General features: G+C 39.7%; 1 protein-coding gene across 4 annotated transcripts in view; it reads right to left on the reverse strand.

Annotated features, from left to right (window-relative positions):
- The window catches only part of ADCY2 (adenylate cyclase 2), a 401,614-nt gene that overhangs the window by 157,637 nt on the left and 221,223 nt on the right, over nt 1-22,754 (reverse strand). The window lies entirely within an intron of this gene.

The raw sequence follows: 22,754 nt of genomic DNA on the forward strand, positions 1-22,754 counted from the left end.
CTTGACTCTGTTTTCATTTTATATTGACAAGGCTCTTGTCAATATATAGAACTGAATTTCTTTAGAGAAATTACTTTTTCACACTATAATCATCACATCTATTAGAACAATACAAGCAATACTGGAATGTACACAAGGTTTTGGAGCAGGAGATGCTCAGACTCAGCGGGCTCACAATCGAGGAGTACCTTTCGGTTTTGTGTTTCTGGAGGAGAACTTGGGCTACTCAAATCTATTTTCCCAATTATATATTAGTGCTGCAATACATTTTTTTACAGCACTGCTATCTGTGATTTAGAAGCAACCAATCTAACTTGATTCTTTCTCACTTGGTGCAAATGATCAAAGATCACAAATTAATACTTATAGGAGAGGCAGCTGTCATTTACTGAGGATCTGTTATAGAAACTTAGCAGGGATTTTTAAATTCAGGTATGGTAAGACACAGAGACACAGAAATGACTGTCATGAAGGAAGACATTTTTATATGCACAGATCTCTAGAAACAAGAGGCGTGGCATGCCTTGTAGGGCCCTATGGGGAAGCACCAGAGTTAATCAGGGGCAGAAGGAGGAAGGGAGGAAACATGGACAAGACCCTTTGCTGTGGTTTCCTGGGAAAGGCAAGACAAAGCAGGGCAAGCGACTTTAGGACTGGCTAGGTTGAATAATCACAACATGCTCAGGGGCTGCCCCCAGTTGTCTGGTACCTGGCCCTGCAGTGATTAAGGCAGATGGACAACGGCCTGGAGTGTGTGAGCCCAGCAGAGGAGTGGCAAGTGTTTTATTCTCTCTATGGACTGGCAATTCTTGAGGCGGCAGTCCCTCCAGGAACAGCAAGGCCTCAGATATCATAGCATCAGAACACAGGAAATAAAAAGGCATGATTAATACAGGGTCTCATTTATGGCAGCCATTATTCTTGAGGCTATATATTTATCATTATATTTATTATTTTTGAGCCTGCACACTCAGAGGCAGAGAAGGAAAGGGTAGATGAGGAGGAGCATGTGTGCACATGTGTGCACATGTGCACATGTGTATTTGCACACACACAGATGGGGGAGGGTTACACCTCATCCCTGTGTAGTGAAAACACTTCTTGCAAACCACTGCAAAGAGCAGAGGCTCAGCCACATAAACACCTCTCAGGAAGCAGAAACTACCTTTGCTTAGGTGGAGAAAAGAAGAAAAAATGCAATTACATAGCATCCAACTACTACCGAGAATGGGGCAGTGGTTTCTGAGGGCAGTGGTTTGATGAGGACAATGAATAATATTCATATTTATTGGCAGCTGTCTATAAATAATAAGGCATAAACCTAGATAAAGAGGTGTTCCTACATGGGGTCAGGCAAGGTATCACATCTCTCGCACCATGTAATATCAGTTTCCCTGTCTCAGAGGGGAAATTATTGCCAATGAGATGAAATAGACAGCAGAATCCTAGGAGAATGAGTTTAGAAATTTGTGTTGTTACCACTTCTTACTATTATGAATAATACATAATACTGCTATGAACATTAATGTATAAGTTTGTGCATGGACCTATGTTTTCATTTCTCTTGGGTATATATCTAGGATTGGAATTTCTGGTTCATATGGTAACTTTAATTTTTTTAGCAACTGCAAGATTGTTTTCTAAAGCAGTGGCATCATTTCACAATCCCACCACCAATGTACAAGGATTTCCATTTATCCACATTTTCACCCACACTTACTATTTTCTGTCTTTATGACTATAGTCATCCTAGTGACCATAAAATGGTATCTTATTGTGGTTTTGACATGTATTTCTCAAACTGCTAACAATGAGCACCTTTTTACATGGGTATTGGTCATCTGTATATCTTCTTTGGCAAGACGTGTATTAAGATATTTGGTTCTTTTTAATTGGCCTATTTGGGGGGGTGGGCTTTTTTGGAATTATTATTGATTTGTAAGAGTTCTTTATATATTATGATATATATTCTCAGATACATGGTTTGCAATTATATCCTCCTATTCTGTGAGCTGTCCTTTCACTTTCTTGATGGTGTCCTTTGAAATACAAAGAATTTCAATCTTGGTTCAGTCCAGTTATTTTTTTCTAATGTCGTGACTTTGATATCATGTCTAAGAAACCTGCTTAATCCTACATCATAGAAATTTATGGCCTTGTTTTCATTTAAGACTTTCAGTTTTCAGTTTTAGCACTTACATTTAAGTCTTTGAACTCTTTTAATTTTTGTATGAAAGAGGTAGAAGTTCAGCTGTATTCTTCATTCTTTTGCATGTGAATATCCAATTATTACAACACTACTTACTATAGACAGTATCTTACCTCATGGAATTATCTTGTTACCCTCATCAAAACTCAATTGCTTATAAATTTTATGGCTTACTTGTAGACTTTCAATTCTATTAAATTGTTCCCTTTTCTATCCTTATCCCAGCAGCACCCTTTTGATCCCTCTATCTGTGTAGGAAGTTTTGAAAACAGGAAGAGTGAGTCCATAAATTTGGTTTACTTCTTCAATTTTGTTTTGGCTGTTCTGGGTCATTTGCATTTCCATTTGAAATATAGGATTGTATTCTCAATTTTTTACTTATTCTTCCCCCTTTGTGTGCTATTACTGTTACACAAAACAATAATTATTTTACATTACTGCTATTATAATACTGTTACTGCTATTATAATGTACAATATATATTCAATCTATTTATGCCACAACCTCAACAATACCTTGTTATTATTGTGTATGATTTTATGCCTTTTAAAAAAGCTAAGACAAGAACAAAGATAAATCTATTGAGTTTGTTGTATTTATTTTCTTAATGTGACATTCTTGGTTGACAGGTTTTTTCTTTCAGTACTTTGAATATTCCTTCCCACTATCTTCTGGCCCCCAGAGTTTCTTAAGAGAAGTCGGCTGTTAACATTATGAGGATTCCCTTGTAAGTGATGAGACATTTTTCCCTTGCTGCTTTCAATATTTTCACCTTGTAATTGGCTTTCAGCATTTTCACTATGATGTGTCTGGATGTGGATCTTTCTGTATTTATCCTACTTGGGTTTTTTTATATTCTTGGATTCATGAAATTTCGGAAAATGCTCTCCATTACTTCTTTGAATATTTTTCTGCCCTTTTCTCTCTTGTCCTTTCCTCCTGGATTCCCAATATGCTTATGTGGGTGCACTTAATGCTATTCTACATTTCCCTACATTTGTGTTTATATTTCTCCATTATTGTTCTCTGTTCTTCATTTTGCATAATATCTGCTGATCTACATTCAAGTCTACTGATTCTTTCTTCTGCCAAATCAAATCTGTTCATCCCCTTCAGTGAGATTTTCATTGTAGTTATCACACTTTTAATTTCAGAATTTCTACTGGCTTTTTAAATAATCTCTATCACTCTATTTGGATTCTCTATGTGATGAGGCAGAGTCACCACATCCTCCTTTACTTCTTTTAGCATGGTTTCCTTTAATTTTTGAGTATATTTATTGTGGCTTCTTTGAATCTTGTCTTCTGAGTACCAGAGACATAGTGATAAACCACATTTTCAAAGTCCCTCCCATAATGATGCTTAATTTCTATTGAGTAATAAAGACCAGACAGAGGTCATCAATCTATGCCCATGGGAAAATCCTATCTCCCCTACATTTTTGGATAATCAGTGAGCTGAAAATGTTTTTACATTTTAAAATATAAAGTGTTGTGTGTGTGTGTACAACAATATGCCTTATGATGAGATCAGTGGCTTGATTTTGCCTCTTAGCCCACAAAGCCTAAAATGTTTACTGACTGGTCCTTTACAGAAAAACTTTGCTGACTTCTGATAGAACAGAAAGGAAGAAGAAAAGAGAAAAAAATTAAAAAGGAAAGTGATATAATGTATTGGAAAGTGCCATGAAGCAGTAGTGTGGTATCAGGGAATGAAGGATCATGGTGATGATATATCAATATATAGATGTGAGATTGATATATATACACATACACACACACACACATACATACATAAATATATATATATATATATATATATATATATATATATAGAGAGAGAGAGAGAGAGAGAGAGAGAGAGAAGTAATAGCATAGTCACATCTCTAGGGTCCTGCACTGTAGAGACTTAATAGAAAAAAGGCAGAAAGCAAAGGCAGCATTGAGTGTCAAAGCCCTTTTGCAAAATGTACCCATACCATTTGAGGAAAAGCATAGATCCCTGTGTCCTTAATGTGGGGGGAAAAAGTGGTAGAATGTAAATTTGGAAACTCAGTCAGGGCCAGATCATTTGGGGCCTAACAGATGAGGGTGAGAACTTTAGATTTTACTCTCTGAGGTAAAGAAGAGAAGTAACACCATCTGATGGACTTTTTAAAAGATTTAAGGGAGTTACTGTTTGGTAGATAAACTGTAGGGGTACAAGAGTGGTAAGGAAGAAGGTAGAGAGTCCTTGGAGTTGGGTGTACTTGAAGGCAGAGACATCACCGCTGAAGGTGCTGAGAAGTAAGAGAAAAAGCAGAGTTAAGCATAACTCCTCCTGAGCAACTGAATGAGTGGCATTTCATTTACCCAGGGAAACAGGATAAAAGCAGGTTTGGGGGATATCAGAAGTTCTGTTTTGGTCATGTTATATTTGAAATGTTCATGAAACATTCCCATAAAAACATGGATTTGGTAGTTGGACTTTGGGTCTGGATTTCAGGAGAGAGATCAGAGAGTTGTAGAGGCATCAGTGTGTAAATGGTTTTAAAGACATGAGAAAGGGTGAGAATCCCAAGGGAGTGAGTGACAGAGAACAGACTGGAGACCAAAGTCCTGGCACACGCCAGCACTGAGACGTGTGGAGCAAGCAAGGCTTCCTGCAGAGTCCTCCTCACTTTGAAGTACTGCACATTATACTTCTTCAGTGCTCTTTCCTCCCGAAATAAAATGAGTAACTGAAAAAAAAATATCTCCCTCTCTCTCTCTGTCTATAAATGTATATAATAGAACACAGTTCAGGAAAGACTACATTTAGATTCTCCAGACTCTCAGCATGGGTTATATTTACCATGCATGATGAAGAACACTGAGATTTCAGCTCTGCTTGGTCTAAAGTGACTCTGTATCCAGAAAGAAACAGTGTCCAGAAAGCTCAAATGTCTATGCTTAATCCTGAGGTCAGAATATAAAGAACAGAAATAATTTTTATATCAATGTTCCTTTCCACATCAACATAATATTTGTAGTTCGAGAACATTTTACCCAATTGTTATCCAAATGGGGAACAAACCAAGAAAAGAATATTATATCTGATTTTCATACTTCAGAGTTATCATAATACTTCATAAAAGGACAAAGAAATTCCTTCAGTTAGAGTATATCTCTAAATGGTAACTGGATCTTACTTGTGTGATGCTGAGAATGTAAAGATGATAGCATTTTCTTAGCCAAATAAATGATTTATAACAGAACACCCAAACTTATGAGATGGGTTTTCTGTTCAGTAAGTTCTAGGCGCTCGTCTTCTGCGTCAGCAGTGTCTGCCTGAGCCATCGCTGGGAGCAGGAGACCGTTATCCAATTCTGTTATTTTACAGAACCCGACAGGATATCTGTTTTGCTACACATGGCAGCAATGGCCTTCTTCACAAATTAAAAATAACATCTTTTTCTCATCAAAATTCTACTAAATGACACAAAATAGTTTTAATTCATTTTACCTATAGTTAAAATTGCCCAAGTTTTATGACTCAAGACTAGTTTACTGTTTATACATTTTTATAAATTTCAGTTTTTATAATCAGTCAGCCTACTCTGCCTTAGGCATTTTCCTTGACAAAAATTATCCTAAATGATTAGGAGACTCTGCCTTTTTCTATTGCCAGGAAACACGCTTTGGTGGGTACTTGTTACCTGAAGCCACTAGGATGAAAAACACTGATGTTCTTGGACCACCATTTGACCCTATTTCTAGGCTAAATAGTATTTTCCCACTATATCCTAATATATATTCTTATATTAGGATAGTAATGTAATAGTACCCTTCCTTGTAAATGGAGATAAAGCTGTTCACTTAGGAAACTGCTTTATCCTGATGTTCTGCTCTGAAGAGTTTCTTAAAATGAGCACACATGAATATTTGCAATTCATGAAAATAATTAGCTAGAATAGGAGTAATGTGCTGTAGGAAATGAATGCCATGCCCACAGGTTAGAAACAAACATCCACACATGGGAATGAGTGAAAGCTTAATGGAAGCATCTCAAAATCTAGCCAGAATTTTCTTTGAAGGTTTTTCTTTGAATGTTTCTGAGAGATTGAAAATCATATTAGGGAAACATAAAATCATGGACTATTAGGCTGGTGTGAAATCTGCTGATGTCCAGAATCCTCATCCTACGTGTGAGAAAACTGAAGCCAGTGAACACTGAATGAATGACCTTCCTCACAGGAGGGGAGAAGGCAGGCAGAGGTCCCATTATTTGTCCATTTGTTTTGTACTTCCAGTCTGATACATTTTGTTGCAGAGAGAAAGAGACACCAGGAAACATAAAAAGTCAAAGACAGTTTTACCTGCAGCAATTAGGAGTAATGATTCTTTGTGGATCTTTAAATATTTCTAAGATTTTGCCAACCATAGTGGAAAAAGATGTGAAGGCAAGAGTAAGAGACCTGATGTCCAGGAACACATGAGCAGGTTGACAGCCTTCCTTCCCCAGACCTCTCTACTTTCCTATAGTTGTTATTTTCTTAATTTTTAAGACTTATCAGAAGCATTGACAATTTCCCAAAGTTTACACTGGGGTTGCAACTTTTTTTGCATAACATTTAGGGGTATTCCTGAGAATTCACATGATAGATGAATCTCTGTGCAACACCACCAATTCACAACTCATGCAGATGAGGTACCCATGAGATTCAATAGACACACGATTTCCACCTGGTGGCTAAGGACTCACAGGCACCACGTGCTTCCTGTACTGGAGGTGCTCCGGATCCCTGACTTAGGTACTTCACCCCAGAACGCCCCGATGGGGCAAGTACTGCCACTACTCACAGTTTGCAGATCAGGAACCTGAGGCAGAGAGACTTAAAACCCAACAAACCGGCCGAATGCAACAGTAACACTTGTCCAGGGGCCCCCAGGTAATCAAGCAGAGGTTCACGCATTTGAAGGTGAAGGACAAAAGGGTCTGCGCAGTGAGCAAATATGGGTTAGAAGGAAGGTCCTCACCTTTCCCAAGGGCACCAAATGGTCTGACTGCAACTTTTCACAGTGGGAAGGCTTCAGACTGAATGCATCCAGAGAAGGGCCCTGGGACACATGGAGGGGTGGCCGAACACTCCCAGGGGCAACTTATTCCCAATAAAACCTTATTCTTGAGTCTTGCCTCCAGGGAGTTGAATGAAACTACCCATCTGCAATGCTTTTGCTGTAACCTCAGCAATTCTCTACCCTCTGTATTTATGGCAAAAGCACCACAGTATGAGAGAATTCTATGGAAAGTGATATTTACGATATTTATAAAGAGCTTGGTTCCTCAGATGAAAGATGTTATGTAAATGCAAAAACCAATAATGCTGAAATGTATAATATGCTTCAGGGGATTCCGACTTTCACAGCTTAATGTAATGAACACTATTTACCTGGTCCTTAAACTGAGATTTTATTGCATATGGGTGGGAGAAAAATATTAAAGAGTCAGTATATAAATTGCATGATTCAAGATGTTTGGTCCTTATATAAATATTGCCTTTTTTCTTTTGTGTGGACTTTTGAATTACCATTAAAAGAGAATTTTTCAAACATAACACATGATCTACTTTGATGAGTATAAAAACCTAATTTTCCCCTTTGATATTCTTTGAAATTAAAAATATGACTGGAAGCAATGGGATAAACCATTTCATTTTTTAATGCTGCTCTCTAGAAGGAATCAGTTTTAGACAAGATAAGATATCCATTAACCCAATAACTCCTGAGCTGTAATCATCTGAGTATTTTTAAATAATTAGACTTTTGTTCTTCCTGCGGTTTTAATTAATAGTGTTACTTGTACATCAGGCAACTACAATTATTTAGTCTTAACTCTCAAGCTTTATCAGTTTCTTGGCTCACAAAGTTTCCCTTATTCCCCAAGTTTTTCTCTCCTTTGTTTGAATTACTTTATATATTTCACTTGGAGAAATTCTCAAATTGCCATGTCATAATACATGTGTGGGAGTTGCATTTTCCAAGTCCATGTAAGCCTGAAAGTCTTTACTTTAACTTCATTTATAAATGGTCATTTGACTCGGTAGACAAATTCAAGTGCAAAATACTTCGCTTAAATATTTTTAAGATTTTGCTCTACTGTTTTTTAACATCTGGTGTTTTTCATGAGAAATGAAAATCTGACTCTTATCCTATAGTAGTTAACTTAGTTGTTTTTACTCTAGAAGTGTTCCAGATTTCTCTCCTTATCCTTAGAACTGAAAATATTGGCAGCACAGGGATGAGTCCAATATGGATATCTAGAGGGTCTGTGAAATAAATGACAATTTAGGCTCATAACTCGGGAATCTTACAACCCTCTCATATTCAGAAATGTCTCTAAATAATGACTTAAAGGAGGATGGGGATAAAGGTATTACTGTAAAGAAGATGATTAGGAATTGCTTCACTGCTAACCTGGTGATTCAGAAGAGACATCTTCCTTCCCAGAGCTCTTGCACAAACTGGACACTGTCCCACTGGGGCCCCTTCAATCTTCCTGCTGTCAGCATTTCCTTCTTCACTGTCAGTTGGCTAGAAAAGCCTCTGTGGCTTGCCGGCTCTTCCTTCTCCAAGGACTTTGACCATGTGGATGCTGGCTTTCCTTTTATCATCACTCTAAAAAAATTTCCCAGTGAAGCCAGCACCACATCCATCAAATGACCCTCCACTGTCCTTCTACTCTGATATAAAGTATCAGCTGCTCTCTATTCTGTGGACAATTTGGAATTCAGAAGGTGTGTACACACACACACACACACGCACATACATATGCATTCTAAACATATATATTCTAAATATATAAATTTATATATCTCCTAAATGTTTATAAATTTATATTTAAGTATATATAAGAATATATATTTAGACAGCACACACATGCACATGTGCACACACACACACACACACACATATATTTAGTGAGCACATGCCCCTTGAGTGATAATAAAAATGTCTAAGATATCTATGACTCTACTGACACAGGCAATATTACTACTTCATCACTTTGATCTGAAAGTTTGTGTCCCCATCTAGTATCCATATGTTGAAACCCGAACCCCACTATGATGGTATGAGCAGGAGGGGTCTTTGGGAGGTGATTAGGCTCCACCCTCATGATTGGCATTACTGTCCTTACAAAAGGCAGCCCCCAGGGCTCCCGTGCTCCTTCCTCCACGTGAGGACACAGGAGAAGCCAGCCTCTGCAACCTGGGAGAGAGCCTCACCAGGTCCTGACCATCCTGGCACCCTGATCTTGGACTTCCAGCTCCAGAACTGTGAGCAATAAATTTCTGCTATTTATAAGCCACTAATAAAAGGTATTTTGTTACAGCAGCCTGAACAAAGAAAACAAGTTTATAGATGAGGAAGCAGAGGGCAGGAGAGGATACATAAATTCCCCAAAGCCACTTAGGTATCAAGGGATGTCAAAGAACTCAAAACCCCACCGTGAGGGATGAGAGCCATGCTCACAGCAGCTGCGCAGGACTGCCTCTCAGCAAATAGTTCAAGGAGCCCGTGTGAAGGGCAGTATGTTATTAACCAGGCCAGGGTGTTAGCAGGCTCAGCTTTGCCCTGATGCCAATCAGGCCTTGGGAGGATTAATAAGATTCTCCCCTATGGCATGGATTTGACAAGGGTGGGGTGCAGTAAAAACCCCTAAATGAAGAAGGTGGCTGTGGAAATACCAGTGCAAACTGCACAACAGAGCAATTGGTTATATGGGGCTGCAAAAGGGATACCAAAGATGAAGAAGGGAGACATGAGTTTGGGGTGAGGGACAGCAGGGGTTGCTAGCAGACATAGGGTGACAGAGGAGTGTGGGCTGGGGACACACAGGTTCAGACATTCTGTGTGTGTGGTGGTAATGAAAAATGGGTGTGGAACTCAAGAGGTGGAGGGTGGGATCCGTGACCTGAGAGCCCCTCGTCCAGGGTGGATGACTGAAAATGTGTGATGAGCAGAAGGCTGACCAGAGCGAATATGGAAAGAAGGGACCTCTGTGTGGGGTCCTGTAGAGCATCTGTGTGTTCAGGGGAAGGAACAGAAAGAGGGTCTCTCCAAGGATGCGGAGAGAACAACCTGCCCCAGAACCTGATGGTGTCAGGTGATGGGAACCAAGAGAGGAGGTTTTGGTTTTTCCCTCCAGGAATATTTTTTTCCCAGTAGCCCAGAAAGTGTGCAACAAACAGAAACACTGCAGAATTCTAGGATGGAAAATGTCTTTAAATTAGCAAGTGTTTTCAGTTGAACAATGAATTTGGATGGCACTTGACTCGTGAAGTCAGGAAATGGGTAAGAAGAAAAGAAAGAGTTGTAGCTACTTTCTCAAGAAGTGTAGTTGGAGGATACAAGAATAAAGACACCCATCATGAGATATGCAAGGAAGGAGAACTGTTCTCTTAGTTTATTTATTTTAAAATAGGAGAAACTGGAATGTTTATTAGCAAGGAAGAACATAGATATGTATTATTGGGACTTTTTAGGTAAATAATAATTACAATGCTAAGATGTTGGTGGATCTTCTAAAGTGCTTACAAGATATGTTAGAACTAGAACAGAGGTCTCACAAATCAGTTTTGAAAGGAAAAGGAAATATAAAGTAGAATGAGATTATTATTTTAAAAGATTAGGAAACAACCCCAAGTATCAGGAAACAGAATGAGAGATACTGGATATGGATGATGTAATCATTATAGCAACGAATGCAAAGGGTCTAAATTGATCTATGTAAAGACTAAAGCAAGTTCAGATTTAAAAGCAAAAGCAAATCACATGGCTTAAAAAAGAAATGTTTAAAGAAGCTGGAAAAATTTCCTCCAAATGTGTTTTAAAGGTTTGTGCATTTCATTCTAAAAAACACCACGATCGGCATTTCCTATAAGCGCCGACAAAGCTGCTCTATGCAAACACTGCAGAAAATTAAAGGTAGAAAAACATACAGTTTGCAGGTGATTATTTTATATGGGTTCAGGAGGAAAGCACTACTAGAGTGACTAGAGAATTTCCTGAGTGTCTGGATACAAGATAAACACACATCCCAGCAACATCCCCGTGGACTGTTTCTATCAGGTAAATGTCACATTGAAAAGAAGATAATCGCTTCACAAGAGCGTCAAAACCTATAGAGATTTCAGAATTGACTTAATAAAACTGTGTAAGAACTTTGCAGAGAAAACCCTAAAAGCTTTGCTGACCGATTTACTGGTGTATTTTTGTACATGGAGAAATGGGAAGGCTAAATGAATATACTTGGAAACCTGGAAAAATAATATGATCATATAGTCTATGGAGAAAGGTGAACATGCAAAAACACCAAACCAAAACAAAGAAAATCCCAGTTAAAAAATATGTAAAAAGGAAGGAGGGTAGTGTTGATCCTGAGAAATACAAGAAGTACTGAAGAACAGCAATCACAGCTGTGAAGTTACAGGGACGTACTCCCGGACAGAATAGATTTGGCCTAAAAAGTTAAAAAAGGATATATGATTTAGGAAACTTCATAACATACTAGAACAGAGAAAGAGACCTCATCAGGAGGAGAAAAGAAGTAGATCCACATTTTATATTACGATTATCTATGTTATTCTTTTTTAAGTTTGGGCTGTGGGTCATCTCTGCTTTTGATCTGCATTTTTTTACCACTCCACTTTGAGCACAGTCGACTGTAGACGCAGGTTCACAGATCTGAGAATAGTGGAGCAGACGTGTTGGGAAGCTTGTGTTCCAGGTGACACAAGACCCTTATCCACACCCCCTGGCCCCCAGGAGCCCGAGAACCCCTGAGCGGGGTGTGTGTGACAGGAGCAGCAGGCCTGGGTCCTGCTTTTGCAGGGCACAGGGGATCTTGGACATGCATGGTAGCATCTGATTTTCAAATTCCTCATTCCTCTATTTAAGCGTGCCCCAGTGAGTCAGGCAGAACGGGGACAAGTAGAGCACTTTCTCTGAAGCAGCAGAAAAGCACATTTTCCAAATCCATCCTCAACTGGAGGATTGCATAGCTACGAGTTCTTTAGATTTAGAAGACAATCCAGCCATCATTTTCTATTTTACCAGTAAAAAGAGATAGCAAGAGATGAAATGATTAAATTCAACATTGTCTAGGGAAAATGCCCACAAAATACCATGAAAAAAAATTTGTATCTCTTTTCTGCATAATAATGTTCTTATTTTGGCCTTTCTAGGCTTCATGTCCATATTATTCATTCCCCAATGAAAATAAAATAGTGATGCCACTAAAGGCAGGAGACAGTAGCTGTAAATGTTAATTTACATTTACATGGGGAATGATAGGAACATTTTTCATGAAAGCATATGAAAAGCAAACTATATTTAAAGGCATGTTTTACATTTTTACCATTACTCATCAGCAACTGAGAGGTCTTGTCAATTTGCTCTCATATGGAATTTGTCACATTTCATGTTCATTTATATCAGCTGATGAAGTACATTGCTCTTTAATGACAGGAGTTCCCTCTGCTCTTCAATGAAGCATTCAGAATCCCACTCCTGGCTTTTCAGAAAGCTTGCTCATTTGAAAGTGTTCCTCTGAGGGCCCAGATTTTGAGGGCTCTTCGATCTATCTGCCCTTTTTAAAGAGTAGAGTGACATTCATCTGTGGATACTGACCCACCGTTTGAAACACCCGCTCCTACATATTCCCCTAAACATTTTTTTCCCTCAACTTTTTAATAAAATCCACCAGCAAAGATTTGAAGTAGTAATTATGTTAAGAGCTGTACTCATTAATGTCAAAATCTAACACAATTTTAAAGATCATTATATTGCAAACTGCCATGACGAATGCATCCATGCACCAAATGTTTTAATAAAGTCTAAGTCACAAGCATGTTTTCAGCAGACCTGCATCAAATTTACAAGCTTGGGTAATGTCAAGCTTGTATTTTACCCTTGACATAAAAACTGGGTCCTTCATAACACACACAACACACAAATTCTGTCTGTACACTCCCCACTGGAAAGATATTGATCACTTCTGTAAAAAATGAGGCTAAAATAACCCAAGTTCATAGAAATATTTCACCCAAAATTACACTAGAAACTCTTGGGGAGAGGGATATAGACCTGGGAGAGGAAAAACTGCTGCTTATCTTTGTTTATTCCTTTATTATTCTTTGACACTTTAACATGCCCAAGCGTTACTTTCGTGAAAGATGAATTAAGTGAGCCTCCTGATGGGAACAGCATCTGAGGGTATCTGTGCTCCTTTGGAGCAGCGGGGAGGTACGAAGTGCTCAAAGATTATATTCAACCTGCCCAGAAGTCAGCAGACACAGAGAAAGATTCATGAACAATGGTGAATCACAAGATTTATGGATGAAGGTGTAGGACACTCAAGAGTCCAGGAGTTGCTCCATCATGAAGAGTCCCAAATGACAAAGGATGTGGGCTGGGGATGGCTGATAATAACAGAGTTAAACTAAATACATTTAAGAATATATATATATATATATATATATACACACACTTATACTCTTTTCTAGAAAAATCAACCAGTCCATCTGCCCATCCCTTCCTGAGAATCAATGATTCAGACTAAAAGAAAGACACATGGGGAAAGCTATGTAATAACACAGTATGCAATATAATACAGGAGCTATTAATAGTCAGTTCAAGATGTATTGCCAGAGACGCCATGGTAAGATACGTAATACAACGTTGGTTTCCATCTTGGGTAAAGAAAACTTGAGCAACAAACTGCCTGGCATTTTCTGGCTCCTGTTTCAAGAGAGCTGTTGATATCGCATTGCCCTTCTTACCTCCCATTTTCTCCTCATCTGAGCTCTGTCATTTCAACTCCTCTGCCCTGGTGATCACCGTGTTGCCAAGACTGGTGATTAATTCTTTACCCTCCTCCCACTGTGACTCCACTGGCATCTGACTAAGCTGACCTCTGTCCCCCTAAACCTTCTCTCTGGGCTTCTATTGAACTGCACTGTCTGGCAGTTCTCCTACATCATGGATGACGTTTCTCAGGGACCAGCTGGCCCTTTTCCTCAATCCTGCTCAAACAGTGGTGTGTTTGGGGATTTGGTCCTGGGTCATTTTTATCTTTTCTAATTATACTATCTCCCTAAGGGATCTCCTTTGGTCCTTTAAATACCAACTGATGGTATTTAGATTTGCATTTACATTTCTGGCTGTAGATCTTATTTACAACTACAGCCTGGCATCTCCCCTTGGACATAAAATAGGTACCTCAAAATTAACTTTCAAAACTCAGTTCTAGATGTCTACTCTACCCCTGCCCCACAATAAACATTGTTCCCAAAGACTTTAACCTCTTAAAAGGGGCACACCAACCATTATCCTCTTGTTCAAGTTCAAAGCCTATAAACCTTTCTTGATTATTTTATTTTTCTGTCACCCATCTTGATTTTTTTATTTTTCTCTCATCCAACATCTAATCCAACTGCCAACCCCAAACTGCTTTGATTTCAAAGTATTCCCCGAATCTGTCCACTCCGCCCTGAGGTACTCCTATCTCTAGCCTGGGCTACTACCACAGTTTGCCATGGGGCAACTCGGCTAATGCTCCTTCCTCCCTCGGTCCATTCCCCGCCAGCAGCCAGAGGGTTCCCTTGAGAATGTTAATCAATTCGTGTCACTTCCTTACTTAAAACCCTTCACTGACTTCCCACTCAATAACAAACTTCAAGTCTTTAACGTCTTTAACGCACTTTGTCAGGCCCAGCATGCGGTCTGGTCCTTAGCTCCCTCTCTAGCTCTCTTCTCTTACCCAACCTTCCCACTGACCTTTATGTTCCTCAAAATCTGGCCAGTCTAGTTCCTAACTCAGGACTTTTCAGCATTTTTCATCAAGTCATCATAGGGCTGCATCCTTCTGAAATTCACATTTCAACTCAATGTCACAGCCCCGGAGAAGTCTACCTGAGTGGCCCGTCCAGGGAGTCACTCTACTTTCCCTACCATGCTTTGTCACATTATCTTCTTGCATCATCTTGTGAAATATTAACACTTAGTAAGTTATGGTGTGTCTCCTGCCACTGGAATTTAAGCCCAAAGAGAAGAAGACCTTAAGCCTCAAGTATTACTGTTCCCTAGGTTAATCCCTGGCACATAACAGATTATCAAAGAAAAAATTGTGAAGTAAGTATTTAGATAGATAGGAGAACTAGGACCTTCCATAGTCTTCATAATCTTATATTTAATAGAAGAATATATATAAAAAACATTTTAACTAAACAGTGTATGTACAGGTTTATGTGCATATGATTACCTCAAATGTTCCTCATATTTCATTCCTGAGTATATTGTATCACATAGTTCTACACACTTTCACATATATGTAAAATATAGGTATCTGGTAGGAATTTTCACATCCAGCAGCTTACATATATTAAATGGCCCAGAATATGTAAATAAATTAAAGGGATTGTCTAGAACAAGGAATCCCTAAAACAAAATTTCCTTAAACTTTGAGGACACTCACACAACCTAAAAAAGGGAAACTCCAAAGAATACCTTTTGAAAACTCATATGCAATTAACAAAATCCTAAAAATCATACGCCCTCATTTTTAATTTGGTATAGACATCATTGGTTGCCTCAATTCAGTAAACACAGCACTAATTCCATGGGAGATGTTTTAATTCATGACTGTGCTCCTGGTAATAAACTATTAAAAACATAGGTTCAGTAAATTCAGCTTTTGAAATCAGCCTCATGCTGGTGAGTCCAAAATGTCCTTTTCCCCCTATTTACAGGTAAAATGGCCCATTTGTGGTTTCATCTGCTGAAAGAAAAAAATATGATGTACAGTTTGACTTTGATTGTGGAGAAGACACACATTTTCTACTGTATCTGACAAATACTAAAAGAATGGATAATTCTCTTTCCTGCAACCAGGACTGACTTTGGAATTCTTCTCTATTGGGGTTTATGTTACTCATATAGAATGATGTGAACTTTATTCAGTCTTCCATCAGATTATCCTTTGACTATTACACAATCTTGGCAGTATCAAAATACTGTGTCACACAGTATAAAATGTAGGCAGTCTCCATGAAAAACTAAAAATTCCCAGGGGCCAAAAGTATCAAAACCAGGTGTAACAACCTCAGGGTGCAACAGCTGCTTTTTTTTCCCTTCCTCTGTGCTTCCTGGTATTATCAACAAAGACTACTTTGTGATGTTCTGGAGAAATAGACCTATTTCCAGGTGTTTCTCTAGTAAGACAGGTTAGTTGCTTCCTCACCAAAGACATTAGATGGTAGTTTTGCTCAAGTTTCCTACAGAAAGGGAACTACTGGAGGGTTTCATTTTACCATTTAGCTTTTCTACTATCATGATATAAATAGACATTTGCATATATTTAATTCATTAAAAGAATCTCTCCTTGATTAATTATCATAGCTTTTTATTTTTTTCCTTTAGAGCAGAATGTATAACTTGTTGAAGAGTGAACAATTAGTCACTAACACTATTTTGTTTGAGTTCCTAATTTCCAGCAGTGGTGTTCTTCATTAGACATCCAGGTTTGATGGTGATTCCTAAGCCCTGCACTATCCCTCCCCTTCCCTTTTGATTTTGGATCTATAACTGTTGATTCCTTCTTAAAGGAGCCACAGTATTTATTCACAGCATGGCCTTTCTTGCACTCTTTGAAAATAATGGTGATTCCAACCATTCTAACTAAAGGTCTTAGAAAATATTCCAGGCTTGATGATTTGAGGGCTACTGATATATATTTTCTAGAATTGATTTTCATTTCCCATTTAAAAGAACCTATAAGAATCATGGTAAACATTGTAGCATCCTGAAGTATCTTTCCCTGGAACTTCCCAATGAGGTATAACATCCAAGCTTTGTGAGAATTTAAGTCATCAATACAACATAATGAGGTGCAAACTGTTAAAGCAGTTCTTGAACTTCCTTCTCATGGATCTGAATAGGAAATACTGAGAAAAGAGCTCTTTTATGAAATTTTGACTCTTCCGTTTTTCAACTTTCAAGCAAAGCTTAAGTGTTGTCTTTTAAATAATTCAGTCTTTCACTAGTGAGTGCTGAGAAAACGGAGGTGAGGTGCACCTGTGTAAGCTGTGCCCTCTCCAGTGACGGAGAGACACCAAAGAGAAAAGCATGTGATTGGTCAGCTAATAAGTGGAAAAAAAGGGTGGCCAAGCAACATAAATTATAACTTCTCCATCAAGAAAGAGATACCAAAGAAAAAACTACACAAATGATTAGTTAATAAAATGTGGGGGGAGTGAACAGACACACTAAGAACATATTCCATTCGGTGGGAGGGAAGTGTAGTTAATAAGCTTTGAGGACGCAAGAGCCCGAGCAGGTCCAGCATACGGGGACCAAACTGTATGTACTGTGGGGTGTGATGCTGTATGTTTCTCATGTTTCTGTATCTACTGGGTGCACCACTCTGCCCCAAGGTCATGGATAACATTTGTACTAAACTTTGTTGCTTGAATTCTTCAGGAATTGCAGTGAGAATGTCTCACAGGCTCTTCATGCCCTATTTGGTTTCAACAAGAAGCATATACTGTTGACATGTCTCAGTTTGGATTCCTCCTATCAACGCAGGTGAAGACAAGGGCAGAATGATGAGTCCCTTAATATGAGCAGCCAGAACTGCCTCACAATGTTTGTTCCATGGGTAAAAAGTCAACTTCTGAATAGGGAGAGATGGGGCTGGTAAAAAGAGTGTTTGGAACAACTCTCCACCAAATATTTCAGCAGACAAAGCAAAACATTTCTGTAGTTGATCTGTTTGTCCCAGGGAAGAATGAAGCCCATTGTGGAAGGAACTCTGGGGAGGGCATGGCACAGCTAATAGTCCCTCCTGTTTCAGCGCAGTCCGTGGCCCTGCCCGGTTGGCAGCTGATTTCTGCTGTTCAACTAGTTAATGAAAGTTATGAGAGTTCAAAGGCAAGACCTGCTACTGGCAACCTTCTTAGTGGGATACCATTTTGGATGCTGGAAAGACCACTTCTTAAATTTGGCAAGGGATCAATTAGGACTTCCAGCAGAGGAACTAAGACACAGAGAAGCTAAGAAATTTGACCAACATCACACTGAAAGATAATATAACCAGGAGTCAACTCAGGTGGTTGGTCTCTAGACTCCACCCTCTTCTCAGCCACGGTACTACGGTGTGGAAATACAGCTGTGGACAGGTTTAACATTGCGGCTTCTTGTGGAAGAGATTGTATAACTTCCTGAAATCCCTGTGGATGATACATTGTTTATCATGGCAAGGTATTGTCTAATGATAAAAATCAGATAAATGCTTCATATTGTTTTGTGCTTTCTTGTTTACCTAGTAATAATAAATAACATAAATAACTAAGAAATTAGCCCATCTCTAGCTAACTCAGGCTCAGAGATCATTCCAAAAAACCTGCACAGAACCAACATGAAAGTCAGAAAAAGCCACATGTACTGGCTGAATGATCTCAGACAAGGGACTTGGACACTCACTAGGTTGAAATGGGAAGATGGACTTACGTCATAGAGCTGACACAGGAATAAAAAGAAAGGATGCCAGGCTGAATCCTGGCCCTGGAGAGATGTCCCTGTTCTAATCCCCAGAACCTCACATGGCAAAGCAGGAACTTCGCAGGATCTATGGGATGGGCGGATCATCCTGGAATAACTTTATGAGAGGGAAGCAGGAGGGTTAGAGTCAGAGAGAGGGAAGAACATGGAAGAGTAGAACCAGAGGAGAGATAGAGGGAGGGAGCGAGGAAGGGACAGTCTGATTCTGTGTCGAATCTGAACTGGCATGGAGGAGGGGGCTGGCAGCCAGAGTTCAGGCAGGCCCCAGAGGCTTGAACAGACAGGAAACAGTCTCCCCTCAAAGTATCCAGAGGAGCCAGCCCTGCCAAGATTGTGACTTTAGCTCATGAGACTTTGGACTTCCAGCCACCAGAACCGCACCGTAATAAATCTGTTCTATTTGAAGCCATCATGTTTGTGGCAATTTGTTGCAGCAGCAACAGGAAACAGATACAGCAGCATATGTAAAAGCATTAAATAGACTACCTGGCTCATTATGAGGATTCAAATATCAGTCCCTGCTTATCTCCTTTTCCCCCTGGAGAGGCACCAAACTGTAGCAGCCCAAATCTAAAATGACAACACTTTTCCTAGTATCACAAATGGTTAATGCAATACATACAGTAATGCCCTAATATTCTCTATCATATTAGGATGCAGATGAGTATGTTCATTGTCTACGCAACCCTGGGCACAAAAGGCCCCTGTACTTATGCAGCTGAAGTTTGCAAAGAGGAAAAACAATTTTTCCCCAAAGAGAGCTAGGAAGCCTACTGGGTCACTGATGCCCCATGCTAGGGTACAGATCCAGGTATAATATGGGTCTAGGCCTTGCCTGACTGGAATTTTCTATTGGAATACATATTCTGTCATATTCAATCCTCAGCATCCTTCCAGATGAAGGCAGACCATGTAAATATTCTTATTTAAAGAATTACATTACTTGAAAACAAAGACCATATAAATTAGGGAGGGTTTATTTTCTCTCTATAAAAAAGCAAATCCTGTTTTTACTCCTACAGATGCAACATATATTCCAACAGCCCAGGCAGTTGGGAGAGAGGGTTCCTGTTTGGTTCTGAATGCAGCTCTCTTGAGTTTCTAAGAGTTTATTACATACAGGCAAACACACTTGCTGTTTTCTCAGTTTTGATAAAGAGCCGCTGTTACCCTGACAGAGTGCTCAAAAGAGGGCTGTGAGTTTACTGCAGGGTGTGCAATGCAAGGCAAAAGACCAAACTCACAGCAAACACGTCCAGGCCACAGAAGGTGTCCTCCATGCTAACAAAGTCATTACTTTTCCCACCTTGCAAAGAAGTCATGATGTGTGTTGTTTACACACCAGGGCACTTCTCGAGCAAGAGCCCAGATCTGAGAAAATCTCTGCCATGTTTTTCATTCCCCGTCTTCCCAGATCTTAGAGCACACATTGCCACTTGATCCAGATGGGGATTTTAGTCTCTAGAAATTCATCTGACTTGCATCGAGGAAAAAATAGCACATTTGAAGAAAAGAAGTTATAGAGTGGGGGCTATTTTGAAAAATGTCAGAATTCCTAGACACTTCCTGATAGTGTCAACTATTCCTAGCCATGCAGGGGTGCAGAAGGGGTCCCCTGACCTCGGCCTCCCTTTCCAAGGGCAGCAGGGGCGGAGCTGGGAAACAGCAGCAGGCACTCCTCCGGGTGGCAGGCACTCAGCCTCTGTGGGCATCAACTTGCTTTGAGGCACCAGCCAGGGAAGGACAATCAAGATGGATGGTATTTCCACCCAAATAGGGGCTGAAGCACCCCTCTCTGCTTAGCACCCACCCCTCACCCTGAACCAAGCACTTTACAGGACCCTGCTGTTTGCCAGGGTGACTGGGTGAAGCAGTGATGGTTTGATTGTGGCAAAGATGGGCAGCAAGGGGTGCATGGAAGCCCTGGGACATAGTTTGGTCTGTGAGATGCATCACTGGGTCTACGAGCGCACTGGGCATCACAGCCTCGAGGGCCACTTGCTCCTCTATGAAGGGCACATAGACACTATTGGTCAATTTTTATCTCCTTGCTTATATCTGTCAGATCATATCTTACTGATTTTATTAACTGAGAGAATTACAACTGATAGAATTTTTATTAACTGAGAGTATTTAATTACCTGCTGGTCCTAAAAATGTCTAATTTTAATTTCTTAAGTCCTAATAAGAAAAGTACCACCTTCTGGGCATCAGACCCTGAGAGTTGACTCCCAACTTTGGTGGCAAAATACATTTGCGGTGTTTTATTAAACATTGTTAGTATAACATCTTATTTTTCTCCAAAGTGTCCCTTTTATCTTTCCTTATTTTGAAAAGGATCATTAGTCCCTACTTATCAAACTCTGGATTCAATATGACGAGCTATGGACAAGCTAAGACTTGGCACTGTTAACCAGTATATCTTCATATTACCTGTGTTCAATAGTGTTTTAAATCTGGGTTCTAGAAAATTCTACGGGTACCTCCCATGTGCTCCCACAGGGCCTCTAGCACACAGGATACCTGACAGGATTAGGTCTTCAGCATCCTAAGTTCAAATCGTGCCTGTCTGGCCACTTGGATGCCACAGATCACTGTGACCACCTGGTCCAAGCTGGTCAAGGTCTCTTCAAAGAAGTGTTTAGAGCAGATGAGGTCAGTACCCCGACTTGTTGCTTTTATCACAGCTGGCACTATACACATTAGGTTACATAATCTCTCTACTTGGATTTCAGTTCTCCTTAGTCTTGGTGCTGTTTTGAAGTAAACTCGGGAGGTGATGGAAAAGAAAGTTAAATATGTCTGTCAGGACCAACCTGGTCTAGTCTCTTCTGTTTGAGAAAGGAAACCATTGATCCTAATACACTGGGGTTCTACAGAGGGAACAATCATAAACACTATGTGTTGTTTGTGAAGCTGCAGAATTTTCTAGAACTCAGATTTAAAACACTATTGAACACAGGTAATATGAAGATATACTGGTTAACAGTGCCAAGTCTTAGCTTGTCCATAGCTCGTCATATTGAATCTAGAGTTTGATATATATAGAGCCCAGAAATTAAACATTAATTACTGAATAACTTTGCTATCCTTGTCATAACACAAAATGCTTTTTAAAAAACAAACCATGAGACTTGCTAATAATACCAGTGAGAAAGCAATATGTACAGCCATATCTTGGTGCCTAGAATCAGGCCTGACACAAACTAGGTCCTCAACCATTATTATTTTTTTAATGTTGAATGCAATGCCCTGTTTTCAAAAAGGAATTCCATTACTATGAATCAGTTCACATACAAGGAGAAGTCTAGTGTCAAAACTTAAAGGGTATTTTCTCTTTTTTTTTGCTCCCACCACCACAATACACTCTGATGAGATTTTATAGAATGGACTAACTCGTACAACATAACAAGTAATATGAAGCATCTTTCATGTGCCAAATACTGGCAACAGCACAGGGATTGTGATGAGTGCTCAGAGAAGTGGCGTGTGGTGTTCACAGAGTCCTGCCAATCATTACCTTTATGGGTGGGGACTGGGTTCCTGGTGACAATACACAAACCCCAGAAAAACAAGACCATTCCCTTGATACTCAGCCATTACCTAAAGTTAAGCATGTCAAACACAGAACCCCTGTATTGTATGGTTTCCCCTCCAGAGCATACCTGTTCCACTTGCTCTTCACTGTCCTTAATGACACCACATGGCCTTGCTTCCCACATCTCGAACTTGTCTTCATTTGTAGTTTTTGCAATGCTTCAGCATAATCTGAGTATTCCCCTGACGTCCCTTCCTGTGTATTGCCCAGAGCAGTCACCACGGGACAGCTTCTGACACTGCAGCTACTAGCTCCTTACCAGACCCTCCCTCCCAACCTCACTCCCTCCCTCCCTCCACAACGACTCACCCCATGAGGCCAGCAGGCACCATATAAAGTGCTGTGCAGCACAGAGAGGTAGGCTCAGATT

Source organism: Manis javanica, chromosome 1 (assembly GCF_040802235.1).
Source record: "Manis javanica isolate MJ-LG chromosome 1, MJ_LKY, whole genome shotgun sequence".
Taxonomy (NCBI): Eukaryota; Metazoa; Chordata; class Mammalia; order Pholidota; family Manidae; genus Manis; species Manis javanica.